Source organism: Triturus cristatus, chromosome 5_2, assembly GCF_964204655.1.
Source record: "Triturus cristatus chromosome 5_2, aTriCri1.1, whole genome shotgun sequence".
Taxonomy (NCBI): Eukaryota; Metazoa; Chordata; class Amphibia; order Caudata; family Salamandridae; genus Triturus; species Triturus cristatus.
The window spans coordinates 568,925,367-568,940,195 of NC_140588.1; the positions used below are offsets into that span (position 1 = coordinate 568,925,367).

General features: G+C 44.1%; 1 protein-coding gene across 2 annotated transcripts in view; it reads left to right on the forward strand.

Annotated features, from left to right (window-relative positions):
• Nucleotides 1-14,829, forward strand: part of LOC146825650 (protein AF-10-like) — a 1,293,306-nt gene that overhangs the window by 484,540 nt on the left and 793,937 nt on the right. The window lies entirely within an intron of this gene.

The following is a 14,829-nucleotide window of genomic DNA, read 5'->3' on the forward strand; positions in this document are numbered from 1 at the left end:
CCTAAAAGATTGGGTGGCGGTATAGCCATTATTCACAAAATTGGAATTCAACTTTCCAGTTTAAGTAAGGCAGAATACTCAACTTTCATATACCTCGGGGTGGAAATTATAGACAAAGGCTCCCATCCTATCAAATTCCACACCATCTACCATCTTCCTGGTGAAAGAGCCCTTTTTGTAGAAGAGTTCTCAGACCTAATTACTCAGTACGCCCTAATAGAGACAGAGGATTTGATCTTGGGAGATTTAAAAACATCTATTGGAAGACACCTCAATCTGACTACTCACGAACTTCCTGGAAATTAAAAACCTAAATCAGCTTTGTAAGGAACCAACTCACATGAAAGGCTCCACCCGAGATGCGATTATAACAAAAAATGGCCTTCTCTCCTTCAGCTCCATCTCACCTGTTGACTGGGCTGACCACCATCCAATTCTTTTCAACATCAATACCCTTACCAGACCACGCCCTGATGTTACGAAGAAACCTAAGCTGTTAACCAGAAATATCAAACCAATCCCAGTTGTTGAACTTGAATCCAAAATTTGTGATCAACTACAGCATCTCACCCTATTGTCTACCGCAGAAGAGCTCACTTCACTCTACAGCTCATCAATATCGGATGTTCTAGACCAAGTGGCCCGCCTAAACTAAAACAATTTAGATCTGCAAAATCAAAAGCTTGGTTTAATTTTGATCCCAACAGCAAAAGGAGAAAACTCAGACCAGCAGAAAGGACTTGGGAGACAAAACCCCTCAACTTATTAGCTAGCATTACTTAGAGCAACAAGGCTGTCGTACAGAAAACACATCTTTAGAGAAAAAGCCTCCTTCTTCCGCTACCAACTGTACCATGCAAAAAACAGACCTAGGGAGCTCTTTAACATTGTTAAACAACAAACTACATCAGCACCCCCTCTTGCTCCAATCGCCACAAACGAACAATATGAAGGAATCGTTAGCTTTTTCACTGATAAAGTCTCAAAAATTGAGCAATCCTACTTGTAAGTCTCCTCACCTCCCTCTGTCCTTTCCACCTTCACCATCCCACCTCCTCTCATAGCTAGTCCACCTCCAGATCCCGTTGCTGACCAAACCACCACAAAAAGTACCAACAACTTCCTGAATCTCGCCAAACTGAAAAACGCCAACTGGTCTGACTTCAAACCCTTGACTGAAAAGGAAGTTTTCAATATAATCATGACTCTAAAGCCAATGGTCCCCTCCCATCTACGATGGTAAAAAATCTCAACCACATCATCGCCCCGTTCTGGACTCACATCATCAATACATCTCTCACCATGGGTTGTGTGCCAATCTCTCTCCAATTAGGACAAATCACACCCATTCCCCAAAAATGCCAGGGCTGACCCCAGCGATCTCAACAACCTGAGACCTATCTCCAACCTCCCTTTCCTTGCCAAGACTTTGGAAAAATATGTCTTACAGCAAATTAATCATCATATTTTAAAATTCTCCCTTCTTGACACTTTCCAATCCGGATTTAGGAAAGGCTGTAGTACTGATACGGCCATGCTGAACATATCTGATGACATCCACATAGCCTTAGACGAGGATGACGCCTTGCCACTGATCCTACATGACCTATCTGCGGCGTTTGATATGGTTAGTCAACCAGCCCTACTTAATCTTTGAAGTTGCATTGCGGTTTGAATGGCACCGTACTAAAATGGTTCTCTTCCTACCCTCCGCTCCGTTCGCAACAAATCAAAATCAACTGTTACCTGTCTAAAACCACTCAGATCAATATTGGCATGTCTCAGGGCTCAAGTCTATCGCCCTCCCTTTTCAGTCTCTATGGAACCCTTTAATGGTCATCGTGAACCAGGCAGGGATCAAATACCAACTATATGCGGATGAAACCCAACTTTACTACAAAATTAAATCACCCAGTGACATTCGACATCTCAACGACACACTGAACAAGTTACAATTTTCGCTTTTCACTTAAATCGACAACAGCACTTCTAAATCGCCCTGAAGATGTCCGTGTTTGGGCGAAACCTGTTGGCCTCTGAAAAGCAAGCACATCTGTATTAAAGACACATTAAGGCTACAAACTTTAACGTCGACTTATTGGTTTTCATATACACTGTCTTTGCGATTTACTTTGTATATATATTGCCTCTCATATCCCTTTATTGCATGCTTAACAAGCAAGGGGTCCCGCAGCGCCCGTCCGAGACCGACAGAGGCCGGGCCGGGTCATTCCTCTTGGCTTTTATTATTCAAGCCTGGTTGCGTTGTACTTGTTACCTGGACAGCTGATTACCGAGTCCCTGCACCCGTGAAAGGAGATAGGCTTGTATCAGCACCTATCACATATTCATCGTTGGGGTACTTAAATTAGATATTGATACCTAAACTGATACCTAAACACTGTATTGGGAGGAAACTTTCCCTGGACTAAGTGCTGGATAGACACTAAGTCCCCAATCACGAGCTAGAAGTATCCCTTGTCCTATTTGTTTACATGTTGCCCAATTGTATTTAATTTATTCTTTTAATGTTAATATCTGTTTTAATCTAGCTCTGGTATTACTAAAGTCACCTAATATCATGGGGAGAAGAAAGGTTCAGACAGGGACTGTTAGCGCTAAACCTGTGGATAACCCTTCATCCACTGTCACCACAATGGACTCTTTCTTGCCGCTGTTATTGACAAAGAGATCGAGCTTGTGAACAGACGTCTTTCTAGATCCCCTCCTAATTATTTGCATCCATCTGCACCCAGATCCAGTATGCTCCTGGTTGAATTGTGAGCTGTCTGTTCTGACGGCTGCCAGGGATTGCCAGTAGTATCTTCTGTTATGAAAGATTTACTACCTGTAAATTAAGTTTCTCTTTTGGCGCCGTCTCTGTCCCCACACAGACCTCTCTCCCCAGACATTATAATTGATAGAAGAACTAGTGCCGTTTTATCTCAAGGGAGGGATAGCACCAACCTACAGAATCCTACGTCTACCCACCTGCTTTTCCAGCATAGTCAATCCACCGGTCAGGGGGGTATAAAACGCATAGTTAAAACCATGCAAAAGGCAAAAAGACCAAAACCAACCCGGTGCCTAAATCTTCCAACAAATCCTTGAAGACCAAATCACCAGATCTAGACCTAGACTCAACGGTTATCACGCTATTTTAAAATATAATGACTACCTTGCTGGACACCAAATTGAGCCCCATTCTGGATAGGCTGACGGCACTCGAATAGCCTTACAGGGGGGCCCCAATCTGTCACTTGTCTAAATAGCGGGGTCACAAGCAATCCAGATATAGTAGCTGAACTAGGCCCTCGTACATCCAAAAATTTAACTGAATCACATGAAGCGCAGCGGCCCACACAGCGACATATGGTGCAGCTAGCTCACGGGGAGAAAGACGACCCAATGGGTGGTATGATTCCCAGCAAGCCTCTGGCTGCTCCTATGTACAGACGGGATCCCCAAACTACTGTAGGTCAGTCAGACTATCCTGTGGCATTACCAGGGGAGTTTTTCCAGAGTCATATTACCATCAGTCTTCCCCCAGAATCCACACCCTATGTAGTGGTCTTGGGGAATGTTCTGCCTCTTTGCTTAGATGCAAAAGAGGATTATAAAAATCTAAAGAACAAGGTACTTTACTGGCTAACATCCAATACCCCTGTGGGTCCTGGGGTAGAACGCAGTATTATTATGGTGCGTTGAGTGGCTTGGGTGGGCACTTCTAAAAAGTCCGGAGGTGGTGATTGTGTTATAGTCAATTTTAACAGGGCCTCCGTAGCCGAAATGTTTTTGTCAGGTGTTGTACATGTCGGCCAGTCAACCCATGGGTCCATAATCCAGGCACTCCCCCTGGGTTTCTTTTACAGAGCCGAACCTCTTGGGCCTAGAATGGTGAACAAAGTCAGGGAACCTACACAAACTAGATGGCTTAACAAATATCCTGTTGGTAACAATTATGGGCCCTCACAACCATCCTACATGTCAAGTTATCTATAGGGGCCTAATTTTGCTCCTGCCGCACCTCCGACCCCAGCACTAGCCAACAGATTTTCTATGTTATCAGGGCTGGAGGAATGCGACTAACTGGATACCCCTGCCGTAACGGAGCCAATGTACCGGCAGGGGGCCTACCTAACCCCTTTGATCAAGACATCGACATTGCTTACGGTCCCCTCTCCATCACCACAAACAGATGTGTTGCCATCTGAGGAGGACAGTAATGTTGTATCTTGAAACATAGCATGCCTGGTAGATAAGATTCAGGACCCCTTATGGCAACAGTGTATCAGGCAATTCTCAGTAATTTGCCTTCAGGAGACCTGGTCAGTGGATTGTAGTCTGTTTCTGGAGGGCTTCAAAAGTTATTTTGTCCCTGCTTCTTCCTCAACAAGTGGTAGAGCCAAAGGAGGATTGGCCATTTATATTTCTCTGGCTGGATACAAACCTGCCTCCCTTTTGGCCATGGCCTACAGGCCATCACATTGAAGAAGGTACAAAATAAGATGGCCCTGATTAATTTTTATAACCAACCAAACAGCAAAAAGGGGGAAAGTAATATCACCCAGCTGAGTTACCTTCTAAGGAAGTTGTGTGATCGTAGCTCACACCCCATGATGGTGTTGGGAGATTTTAATATCCATCCCTGTGGTGACCCAAAGACTATGAACATGTCTGATATGGGATGCCACAAAATGAGGGGGTTTCATTTTGAATATTCACCACAGGGGGACGAATTAAACAATCTAGCCAACGATTTTGACCTGTTGACATTGTTGCCCCCCTCTGTCCCAAATAGCACGAATCTCATTCCCACCTTTAAAGGAAGAGGCACCGGGTCCTTTATTGACTATATTTTAGCCTCTTCTCCATCTCAGTCCCTCTTTCGGAGGTTCAACATTAAGGATACTGGTTACAGTGACCACAATCACCTTTGTGTATATTACTGTGGTGTATTTTTATCAAGCAAACCCAGAGGTAGGGAAAAAGGAATTATGAGACCCATAGATGGTGGGCGCCGTCTTAAATGGTCCCAGATAGAACCGGATGCTGTCTATAGGGAGGTGAAAGCATCATGCGTAGCGGAACTTGCTGTTTGTACCAAAACCAGAGAGTCTGCCAAGGAATGTTCTCAGAGCATTTGGTTCCATCTCACATAAAGTAGGGGAATTATTGAGGGCCCCAGCTTGTAAGGTATTTAATTCAAACCCGAGATGGTTTGATTCCTCCTACTCTGTCATCACGTAAGCTAAAAGAGGCACTGAAAGTTGTCCCGCGAAATCCCTTACACATACAGGCGTGTCGCACAGGATACAAGCAGGCCCTAGCCACCCGCAAGAGATCATTGAAGGAGGAGACATGGAGGGAGCTGCTAGAGCCCAGTGCATTAAGGAACGGTACACGGTTCTGGGGCATCGTCAACAGACCCTTATTCTCTTACGATACAAGTAACACCCTTAGCTCCAACATCACTGAAGATTAATTGGTGGCCCATGTTTAAGGGTTCTACGGGCCCGCTTGCTGTATCCCCTTGGACAAGAAACACCGATCACCTGGTCTTCGAGCTATCAGAGGTAGAGGAGGGCGGGCTTAACCAGTAACAAAGCTCCCGGCCCGGACGGAATTCCACCGGACCTCTATAAATCAGATCCTTCCTTCTGGGCCCCGATCCTGCTGGCTGTATTGAATGCAGCGTTCAGGGACAGTAGCCCCGAATCATGGGCCATATCTACCATTGTGCCAGTGTTCAAAAAGGGGGACCGTAACAGTACGCACTGTTATTGGCCAATCTCTCTCATCGACTCTGTAACTAAGGTGGTGGGAGGGGTTTTACTGCAAAGATTATCTTTGTGGGCTGAGGAGCGTAACATCATCACATTTATTCAACATGGGTTCCGCATGGGGAGATCCACGGTGGCACAATGTTTAAACGTGTACCTGATCCTTGGCAAGTACACAATGGCCCGCCCGGGTACGATCTACATGGCCTTCATGGACCTATCGTCCACGTTCGAATGTGTTGACCGAGTCGAGCTGTGGCAGTCCATGGGGGCCATGGGGGTGGAGGCCCCTATCATGGACTTTCTAATGGATTTGCATCGGGACACCAAGGCAAACATTAGGTTTGCACAGGATCTCAGGGTCTCCAGGGAATTTAATATTGAGAGAGGGGTGAGGCAAGGCTGTATCTTGGCCCCCTTCTTGTTCAACCTATATATTAATGATCTTGAGGGAGCCCTGATATCTACAGGGGCTGATTTTCCGCATGTGGGTCGCCGGGGTCTCCCGGTTCTCCTATATGCGGATGATGCCGTCCTGATAGCGAGAACCGCCAGAGTACTTCAATCCTTACTAGATGCCTTTTTGAAGTTTATGGGGTCTTGAGACTTAGCGATCAATAACACAAAATCTTATATTATGCAGGTAGGGGCCCATTCAACGAAAAAGATTTCTTTCTTTGTGGACCCCGCGAAAGTCCCTACAACGTCAGTTTTTTCGTATTTAGGGGTTGTGCTGGATGAACGCCTGAAGTGGGGGCCTCTTATCTCAAGGAAAAAGGGGGAGCTCATACGAATAACAGCTGCTATTTTCAGCTTCGCTGCTAAAATGGGCAAGCGTTCCATCGCAGCCCTGTTGAAAATTTACAAGGCAAGGGGTGTGTCAACCGCATGTTATGGCAGTGAAGTATGGGGGTACGCCAATGCAGACGCTTTACAGGTGGCAGAGAAAAATTACCTAAAGCGTCTGCTGGGAATGCCAACCGGCTTATCGAACCTGATAGCCCACGAAGAACTGGGGGCCCCTTTTCTGTGTGACACTCTCGCTTTGCGCCCTTTAGTGTTTTGGCTTAAATGCTGGCCAAACAAAGAACTAAAAATACCCAACAGATTCTAAGGGACTGTATGTCTTTGGAACATTCGTCCAGAATCCCGTGGCTGAAGTATGTTAAAGGACGCTTTTCAGAGTTGGGTCGCCCAGAACTTTTTTCAAGACCCTCAACCATAAAAAAAAGGACGTTGAACTGGTCAAAAAAGCTTTTATTTGTACAAGGAAACTTGAAAGGGACGATCACGAATTATGTAAATCAAGTGTTCGTAAATTTCTGACCTTAAAAACACACCCACAGATAGAGCCATACCTTCTGGGAACATTGACTACATACGAGCGGTTTTTACTGTCTAGGTTTCTTTTTGATTTTTCCCATCTTTTAATTGCTGTTCCGAAAGTGAGCAGCAGAGGCTAGGTGTTAGCCACCTGTGGTTGCGATAACTCGTCACCACAGGATTTGCTACTCTTTATGTTGTTCTGCAAATTTTATGAAGTACCACGTAGACATTTTATACTCCCCCTTCTCAAGAGGCTTGATTTTAACCAGATTCTTCCAGCACTTCTGTATCTGCAGTTGCTGAAACCAGACAGTATATATTTTATTGTAGGATACTTGAAATCGCTGGTAAGAACCAGGGCCTGCTTGGAATTTTAATTTTTTTAGGGATAGGTAGCACTCACACCTCCAAAGTATGTTTTTAGCATGCTCTTTTCCCGATGAATTATAACCTGTTTATTAAACCTTGATATATTTTGTATGTGATTCTTCCTGCTTCAAGGTCATGACTTTTAAAACTTTTTTTTAAATGCATATTTATATGGGATGTGTATATATAAATATTGTGACTTTTATGGTTTTTACATTGTAAAACCGAATAAAGTTTATGAAATGAAAAAAAAATGAATGCATGTTTAACTTTGTGGTCAAGTGGCAGCAGGCCATCTGAGGTGGGCAATATTTTGCAACCTACGTGACTAGACTAGGCAGTGCAGTCCTCCTCAACCCGGCTGCCTTTTTCTCTCAGATTAGCTTCTCTTTGAAGTCTGGGATTATTACTATCATTAAACCCAGCCTCTGAGACTCTCTGGATGGACCACGTGGTCTGTCTAAGGTAAGCCTTTCTAGATGTACCACGTTGACTAACTAAGGAAAGCTTTTTTTTTTTTTTTATGTATTGATTTTCATAGTATAACAACCATAAAATACATCATTATTCGCATATGGTTAGAGAATACAGGGTATTATTTGGATACATCGCAACAACAGTTTGGCTGTGATAGTAAAACACAGACCATGGCTTAAACATACAGTGTGTAGATTAATGTCATACAGAATATCATTAGTCCTCTTTCCTAGTCATCATATACGCAGTGAATAGATCTCAAATGTCACGCGGCCGAGATGTACTGGGCCGTTCTTCAACATAACATGTAAGTTGGTCACGACAATATGCTATATCTTTCAACCAATGTTCATGCTTGGGCGCAGGTCTGCCACCCCAGTGAATTGAGACTCTACGCTTCGCTAAGAGCGAAGCTTAGGCCATCAGTCTTCGATGAACAGCTTTGATTTTGAGCACATTTCCTAACAAACATATTTTCATATTACATTCTATCTGCTCACCCGCCATTTCTGTGAATATACATGTGACCTTTTCCCAAAATTCATGTATCTTTGGACAACTCCATGCCAAATGCCGGAAATCAGCATTGTCCTTGCCACACCTTATAAGGCAATGTGAGTCCCTTAGACCATATTTATGGAGTTGTACAGGCGTATAATACATTTGGTGTATATATTTGTAATGAATGAGTCTGAGATTCCCATTTGTGGTCAGTTGACCTGTCAGTTTACAACACGCTATCCATTCATCCTCCGCTAATGACTGAGATAGAATACTATTCCATTTCTCCATGGGGCCCAACCCAACATTCATCGCATCTGTCTGTGAGATTCTATATAATCGAGTAACAAGTTTGACCCGTGTCTGTATTGTGTATATTAGTTGTAGCGCTTTTAATGCTGGGGGTTCCTCAGTAAAACATGGGTATAATGCTCGCAAAGCCACTCGCAGTCTACTATATATGATTGTTAGCATGACTGACTCCTCCTTGTCCCCTACTAATCGCGAGAGTTCAATATATTTTCCTTCAGGATATATATCTCCCATTGTGCATATTCGCGCGTCTTGCATAACCCTTAGTGAGCCTGTCTCGCCCGTCACAGAGAGCACCGTATGATGCACCAGCGGCATTGCCGAAGCATACAGCGGCAATCGCCTCGCCCTCTTTCCCAGCTCATTCCATGCAGTGTTGGTGTTAACAATCATTGCTTGAGTGGTGTGAACAACGCCAGCTTCCACCGCCACATGTGGCGTGTATTGTGGTGCATGCTGCCAGTAGTAGGCATACTGCGCTTGCACACAAAGATAATATAATTGTAAATCAGGTACTCTAAATCCACCCATCTCGTACGGTAATTTTAGCACCTCCCATTTAAGTCTCGGCTTTTTACTTCCCCAAGCTAGTGTAATTAGTTTGGTGGAAGGTGTGTTAAAGAAATGTTGTGTTAACTTAATGGGAATATTCACAAATAAATATAAGAACTTCGGAAGTACGACCATTTTGATCAATGCTATTCTATCCGTGAACATTAACGGTAGTTTGATCCATCTGGATACTTGCTCCGTAAGTCGTGTGATTGCCGTTCCATAGTTGGTCCGTATGATTACCTGTCGGTCTCTATGAATCCAAATACCCAAGTACTTTACTGTGTCCGTCCCCCATTCTAGCGGATACCCCAATTCAACCCGCGACGTGCATTCCATCAAGGAGAGCACAACTGATTTATTCCAATTAATTCCGAGTCCTGAGTGCCATTCAAAGCGGATATATTCCCGAATTAGCCGCTCTAGATACACCGCGGGTTCGGGCACATATAGCACCATGTCATCTGCATACATGGATGCTGCCAGCGGCCTCGGATAGAAACGCAGCGCCGCCTGTGCATACCGTTGACACAATATACAGGCCAACAGCTCCAGTACTACCGCAAATAATAAAGGCAATAGGGGGCAGCCCTGCCTCGTACCGCATCGGATCCGGAATGTATCAGACGTCAGTCTATTAACTCGCACACGTGCTACTGGATCCTTGTACAACAGCTTGATCCAGTTTGTGTAAATGCAGGGCACCCCATGCAATGCAACATTGCAAACAAATATCTCCAGGAGATAGAATCAAATGCCTTAGCGGCGTCGAGTAGGACCGCCGCTGCAGGCAATTTAGGTTCGAGGAGTTGCAGTACCGCGAATAACGTCCTCAAATTGTGTGCCGTGGATCGAGTAGGGATAAACCCTGACTGATCAGGTAGCACCATATAAGGAAGCAGTAACCACAGTCGATTTGCCATGACCTTCGCTAAAATCTTTTAATCCGTGTTCATAAGTGAAAGGGGTCTATAGGATTCACAGCTATCTGGTGTCTTCCCCGGTTTCAATAGAGCTATGATCAGCGCCTCTCGGAGTGTGTCCGGAAGTCGTTGCTGCTCATATGCCTTTTCGTACATCTCGTGAAGTTCAGGCACCAGTAAGTCAATGTACTCCTTATAAAATTCTGCCAGCAGTCCATCTGTGCCCTTAGAATTTTCGTTGGGCAGCGCAGTTATTGAGTCCCGACTTTCATCTACCGTCAGTGGGTGCATTAAGAAATCCTGCTGTCATCGCGATAACCATACCAAGGCTATGTCCTCGAAGTATTGTGCTATGTCATCTTCTGTTGCTGTTTGCCTGCTGTCTTACATAGCTTGGTAGTATTGCACAAAGGAATTAAGAATGCCCGGCGTGTCACAGTGAATAGTGTCATCCACTGCAATAGTTTTCACTATATGGTTTTTAGCCCATGGTTCAGCAATTCTGGCGGCCAAGGCCTTCCCAGGTCTGCCCCCCTCTCCAAAATACCTGGCTGTCCATCATCACGACATGTGCCTCACCTCCTGATCTGCTAGGTCGTTATATTCAGTGATCTTTGATCTAAAGATAGCAGGCGTGGTTCTATCTGGTGTGTTTTCATAGCTTCGTTCAAGGAGCACCAGTTCCTGTTCCAACCTCTTCATAGATCCCCTTAAAGATTTAAGCACTCCTGCCTGCAACCCTATGCACACTCCATGTATTGTTACCTTGAACGCCTCCAATAGCGTGCCTAGGATTTGTACTGACCCAACATTATTAGTAAAATAGTTTTCTATGGCTTCCCGCTCCCCCTCACAGAACACCTGATCTTTCAGTGCAGAGGATTGCAATCTGCATTAAAATTGTGGTGGTGTATGCGTGGGTATGAGCATGTTAAGCAGTACTGGAGAGTGATCTGACAACGTGTGAGGTAAATGTTTAACCGTGGCATGTACCCTCCAGCACCTCTGGATGTCTCAACCTCCAAGTGTCTAACAAATACAGATCTGTCAAGCCATCCTTAACAGCTTGTGTGGCCTTCTTTACTTTGTTCTCTGCAGTGGATCGGCGGTCAAGCGAAGGGTCTAACACAACATTATAGTCACCTCCGCAGATAATCGCAGCCGGTGGCGATCTATGTACTTTATTCCACAATGTTTCATAGAAACCAGGATTGTCTATGTTAGGCCCATATATATTGACAATAGTCAACAATGTACAGCATAGTTTCCCCTGCACCACTATATAGCAGCCATGCTCATCTTCATCCACATATAAACTTCCAAACTGAATGTTTTTCCTGATTAAAATCAGAACACCTTTCGCATACGAGGAGTAGGAGGACACTAAACCTACCCCAGCCCATCTAGTGGCTGCCGCTGTATATTTAGTAAGGTGAGTCTCCGGCAATAATGCCACCTGGACATTATGACGGTCTTAGTAGGCCAACACCTGTCTCGTTTTCTTCAGGTTAAGACCTCTGACATTCCATGTTACCCACGTTATTTTGCCATCCCTAGTGTCTGCTATTCCCATCTGTCAACGACTTGCCTGCTATGTAATCTGCATACTTTATGCTTATGCGTTTCTGCAGTACCCTTTGTATTCTGTACTTCATACTAATGCATCCGGAACATACCCCAACAATTCCCCCTCCCACTTGGGCATCCCAATTATGTTAAGGATCCCCAAAGTAAGTAACAAAAAATACACGGTGAACCATCCGCCCCGCTGTAGGCAGCTAGTCTGCCCACAATGCTCACCCCTAACCATGAACTATGTGGGGTGTACCCTCTCGGAGGTCGCCAGCTGCCCACCGACCCCCTCGGTGTAGTAAGAGGGGGTCAGGGCGTTCATAGTGATTCCCCCCAACCTGTATCATAACAATATGTCGGAGAACAGCATCCACAGGCACCCTGCATATCAGCATTATCAACTGAGGATTAGAAAAATGAACATGAACTACTGAAATTCCTGATTTGAGCCCCAGCACTGCACCTTGGTTCATAGTATGCATAGCACATACATAACATCGGCTTTGCAATCTTAACTCAACAGTGTGATCTTAACAGAGTCGTCTACACAACAACTTTACTATGGTCAATACAGCCGTCGATTTCGCCTCCCGGGGTGTAAGTGTGGCAGTTCACATGCAACCCTGTGATCAGGCCCGCCGCATCCACATCCATCCCCGTGACAAGCCATGTGTGTAGTCTAATGAAGTAAATGCAAGACAGCTCCCTATCAGAACAATACCCCAAGTTCTGCATAACATATACTGTAAAAACAGTGCGAAATCCCTGGGTCTAAACGACTAGCTAGAAAGATGTGTGATCAAATGCTACAAAAGTAAATTGTATGAAATCTATTAAAACAGAATCACAGACTGAACACCTAAAATAACCAATGAGCATTTCCCTTTCTGATGGATACATCTGCCAGTGGATTCCTCACCTTGTGAATACCCCCTGCGCCAGCATTCCACGGAACTTTTCTTTCCCAGCACTCCACGGTGACATGCTTCATCATGGGGATTCTCCTCTCCAAGGAAAACCTAGTTCTTTGGAGGGCTACAACCCTCTCAACTAGAGAGAGGAGCTCAGGGATGTTTTTTGAATAACAAATAGGATATCCTAAATCCTCATGTGAAGAACAAGAATGAGTGAAGGCGCAGCACAAAAGAATATATAAGTGAAAAAGGGTAAATAAAACTGGGTAGGGGTTGTATAATTCTGAATTTATTCAAATACTCCCATTACCAGGATTAAAACCAGAGCACCAGCGGTATGGATTTAGAACCGCTCTGGTGACAGTGAAAAAAGTGGTCAACATGTTTCAGCCATACTGCCCACAAGTGGATCAGGCTTTCATCAGGACCTCAAATAGGTGCTGCTGCGAACAATATGTGAATACGTGCAACGAAAAAGGATACTGAATATATTTCGTCAGTATATAGACTATCTCCTCAATATATAATTTGCGAAGAAGAAGAGTATACCTGAAATAAAAGAAATTAACAATGAAAAGGATGATGTTGCATAAAAAGGTGTACACTGTGATTCTGAAAAGAAAAAATATTTAAAATATCTTATCTGCAATTGCTGGGTATTCAATCCCACCTCAGCCTGGCAGCCTCATGTCCTTCCACTATCTATGGGTAAATATAACTCCTATAGAGAGTCAGTGAGGCATGTATAAACACTAAATTACAAAACCAAGGAGAAAAAGGGAACTCATATATGTCAAAAAAGTATCTTATTAAAATAAATGATATGGCCATACATCATAATAGGCCCATGATGATAGATAACGGCCTGCCATCGTAATGGACCTAGATATCAAAGTGATACAAATACACCTTCTTGTGTAAGAACATTCAATCAATAAAATGTTTGTAAATAACAAGTTCTGATATGTAGACCACCAGGGTGAAAAAATACCAAAAACCCCATCAGCATGGATGGTCCTTACAAACACGTAACCTCCAATGGACAATAAAGGGAACGTGAACTTCACATGTATAAACTAGTTGTATCACCACGACCTCCCTCCTCCGTAAAATGGAGTAGTACTCCTGATGTAATATTCATGCTGCAAAAATTATTGACCAAATCAACAGGAAGACGACAACACAGGGTGCCCCACCAACTCACCTCTCCGTCGGTACTCCGTGTCTCGTAGAGCCGGCGACTGGAGGTGAGTTGGGACAGGAAACGCACCCCGTTTAAATAGTGCGCCAAAATGATTTGATCACCCTCAGCTGTAGTGGTTGCGTTGAGCGAAAGCCCTGCGCAGAAGTGGGAGACAATCCACTAGTCTGGCGCGCATGCGCCCATATCTTTTACACAATCACTTCGAGAACGCAGTATAACGATACTTGTGGCTTCAAGTTCTAAATCGCCACAATTTATATTGTAAAGAACTAGTATAAAATGTCGAAGTAAAAGGCAGCGGTACCTATCAAACCGGCCCTTATTTGATTACCAGCAAGATAGCTGCCATCGAGCATGCGCCTGACCTGGTCACTAAACAGACGCTCATGCGCTGTAGTATGCAAGAGCTGCCGCTCCATTCGCCAAACGTTCTACAATCCAGCCATCAGTATATCGTAACATATGTATAAATTAGAAACATATGTATCGGAATTCAACGAAGGATATATCCTAGATGACTCGAAATTGCACATCCATACCCAACCTACTTGTGTAAGTAAAAACCATCGGACTGCAGAAAGCCATCAGTGAACATGATGTCTCGTCCGTAGTATTCTGATGGCTACTGCATTAATACCTGAACTAATACATCTGTATATGGGCCTCAAAACTGAGTAGCATGGTCAACAACTGACCAGTATCAAACAAATCATTCAAGTCTGACCACTCAATATAAGCTAGATGACAAAAAGTATGATGACAAAAAGTTTTGCCAATCTGGGTATATGTGCATCAATTATTAAAGTGAAACCCATGGGATCTCATCATTCAAACCCACACTATCACTCTTCAATTTATGGACCCACCATTGTTCTTGTCTAAATAAAAAGGAGGTC